We start from the raw sequence: 3,354 nt of genomic DNA on the forward strand, positions 1-3,354 counted from the left end.
ACGCATACCTTCAGAAGTATAGGCAATATTATGGGGCAATTTAAATTCATACAGGGAATGTGCACATTTATCCCAACTAAGCAACGAGTTCTATAAGCCCAGCTCTGCTGAAATACAAGTCAACTCTACATTCCCAAAATACTTAACCCCTCATTCCCAACACCATTCAGGTTAACAGTGACCCTATCCCTATGCCTGAGAACACTGGGTGAGTACTTGATTTATACTTGCCCAATTTAAAGGCCCATGGTGTTGATTTTCTCCTAAGGGTAAAATCATGTTCTACTACTTCTTCCAGCATGGCTGAGACCTTTAAATCACTTTTTAGGATTATGGGGTGAAGAAAAGTGTTATTCTCAAGGCTGGCTATAGTTTGAGCCATCTAGGATAAGTTAAAGACAATTCCTTTCAGGGACAGCCATTCTGCAATTTAGTTAAACAGTTGTAATGGGTGTATGTTCTGGGTTGAATAGCGTCCCCTAAATTTATGCCCACTGGAACCTCAGGATGTGACTTTTTTTTTTTAAAGATTTTATTTATTTATTTGACAGAGAGAGAGACAGCGGGAGAGGGAACACAAGCAGGGGGAGTGGAAGAGGGAGAAGCAGGCTTCCCGTGGAGTAGGGAGCCCAATGTGGGGCTCGATCCCAGGACCTGGAATCATGACCTGAGCCGAAGGCAGACGCTTAATGACTGATCCACCCAGGCGCCCCAGTGACTTTTTTTTTCACATAAGGAAGCATTTATTTGAAGTTTAACATGAAATCATACGAATAAAATTTGTATAAACATAAATCCACATTGAGTCATAACACGGATAGCAAAAGACAAAGTAAAAACAAAGAAAACTAATTGGCGGCTATGTACAGTTGGACACAGTTATGTCTTGTACACTAGAAAGTCTTTTACAAAATAGTCATCTTAGATCAACAGAAGACCAATCTTCAATGTCGTCCTGGGTTAACTTTAGCAATCTCCTCCTGTTTTCTCCAACAACCTCCTTTAGTATGGCTGGTAATTGTTTTGGTGACTGCCACCCCCTTGGGACGCCTTGCCATAAGTGCTCTGTTGGCCACTGTAGTCTGCATATATCCCTGACCATATCCATAGTTCCCATAGTTATACCCAGTATAATCATAGCCGCCATAGCCACTATAGTTTTGATCACCACCATAGAAACTACTGTAATTTCCATATCCTTGATCATAATAGTTACTAAATCCTTAGTTCCAGTTTTGGCCCTGACCTCGTCCACGACCCCTAGTACCACCTCATCCACCAGCTGCAGCACCTCTTCCTCCTTTTTGTTGTTGCTGTTGCTGCTCGTATACCTCTTCGGGTTGTGCAACTTTGATTTCATACTTCCCAGAACCAATTTGATGATATCTGCTTTCTAACAATTTCTTTACTGGCTCTTCTTCTGTATATGTGATAAAACAAAATCCTCTTCTTTCATTTGTTTTTGTATCCATGGGAAGTTCAATATTTTCAATCTCTCCAAAGGCTCCAAAATATTCTTTAATTTGTTCTTCAGAAGTATTTGGGCTCAATCCACCCACAAAAACCTTTTTGGGGAGTTCTTTCCCTTTTAAAGTTTTGGCCCTTTTGGGATCTATCAGTTTGCCATCCAATTTGTGTTCTTTCAGTTCCAAAACCTTATCAACACTAGCAGCATCTTTGAAAAGCACAAATCCAAATCCTCTTAGATCTTCCAGTCCCTGGATCTGTTTTAACTGTATAGTCTACATCTTCCCCAAATTGAGACAAATATTCAGTCAGATCTTTCTTGCTTGTATCCCAGCTCAAACCTCCAATAAACATTTTACCGTCATCCTGCTGATTCTTGCTCACATTGATCTTGGATCCCTCTGAGAATTCCTCTATGTTGTGGTACTCGTTCATGTCCTCCATGGTGGTGGAGTTGTCGGCCGGGGGCTGCTGGCACACAGTCCAGGTCACAGCAGCGGCGGCGGTGGAGCGTTGTATTCTCAGGATGTGACTTTACTTGGAAATAGGGTCTTTGCAGATATAATTAATTAAGATGAAGTGATACTGGATTAGAGTGCAGACTAATCCAATGACTGGTGTCTGCATAAGAAGAGAAAACAGACCCATAGGGAGAATGCGATGTGACAACAGAGGGACACATTAGAGTATTGCATCTGTGACCTAATGCCCAGCATCACTGGCAGCCATCGGAAACTGGAAGAGGCAAGAAAGGACTCTCCCTGGAGCCTGGAAGGAGCATAGCCCTGCACACACCTTGATTTTAGACTTCTGCCCCAGAACAGTGAGAGAATAATTTTTTATTTTTAAGCGACCCAGTTTATGATCATTCGTTACAGCAACCCTAGGAAACTAATACAGTGTGTTTGATTTTGAAGATGTTGTCCCCTTGGGAATAGTTTAGTTTTTTTTTTTTTTTTAAGTTTAAAATTTAAGTGGTTTTAAAATTTTAAAAGTAGAGCTCTGAATAGTAAGGCAGGAATTTTGAAGGTTTCTTTCGCAGGTGATTCAATGAGGAAGGTGAGAGTTCAGGCAGAGGAAAATGTGGAGGGACTGGTGACCACAGGAAGATAAATGCTGGGAAATAATCTTAGGGTTCACTTTCTCCTTCAACAGTCCTGACATTGGGACACAAAAGTAATGCTTTTTAGTTCATGAACTTAAAGAGGAAGAGCTAGATTTCTGAAAATCATGGTATCATGATCTTTTGCTAATGATCAGAATCAAGTATATGCCATAGAAAAGAAACTAGCAAACCAGAGTGGGTAGCTCAAAGTATTATGGGACCATGTACCACGCAAACATGTCTAGAGGGGGAAAATGTCTGGCCAGACCACCTCTGTTCTCTCTCTTTGGCTGAGTGTGTTTGTTGCGGGAGAGAAACTGGTATACATGTGAATTGCAAATAGAAGGCATGATGCACTCCCTTTCTTTTTCTTTTTTTTTAAATTTTATTTTATTATGTTATGTTAATCACCATACATTACATCATTAGTTTTTGATGTAGTGTTCCATGATTCATTGTTTGCGTATAACACCCAGTGCTCCATTCAATACATGCCCTCTTTAATACCCATCACCAGGCTAACCCATCCCCCCATCCCCCTCGCCTCTGGAACCCTCGGTTTGTTTCTCAGAGTCCATAGTCTCTCATGGTTTGTCTCCCCCTCCGATATCCCCCCCTTTATTTTTCCCTTCCTACTACCTTCTTTATTTTTTTTTTAACATATAATGTATTATTTGTTTCAGAGGTACAGGTCTGTGATTCATCAGTCTTAAACAATTCACAGCACTCACCATAGCACATACCCTCCCCTATGTCTATCACCCAGGCACACCATCCCTCCC

At 41.1% G+C, this 3,354-nt stretch overlaps 1 pseudogene; it reads right to left on the reverse strand.

The window, feature by feature from the left end:
- Positions 1–736: 736 nt before the first annotated feature.
- LOC102748433 (heterogeneous nuclear ribonucleoprotein D-like pseudogene) lies at positions 737–1,943 on the reverse strand (annotated as a pseudogene).
- Positions 1,944–3,354: the final 1,411 nt, after the last annotated feature.

This window comes from Leptonychotes weddellii, unplaced genomic scaffold (assembly GCF_054177405.1).
Source record: "Leptonychotes weddellii isolate Sample4059 unplaced genomic scaffold, ASM5417740v2 HiC_scaffold_17349, whole genome shotgun sequence".
Taxonomy (NCBI): Eukaryota; Metazoa; Chordata; class Mammalia; order Carnivora; family Phocidae; genus Leptonychotes; species Leptonychotes weddellii.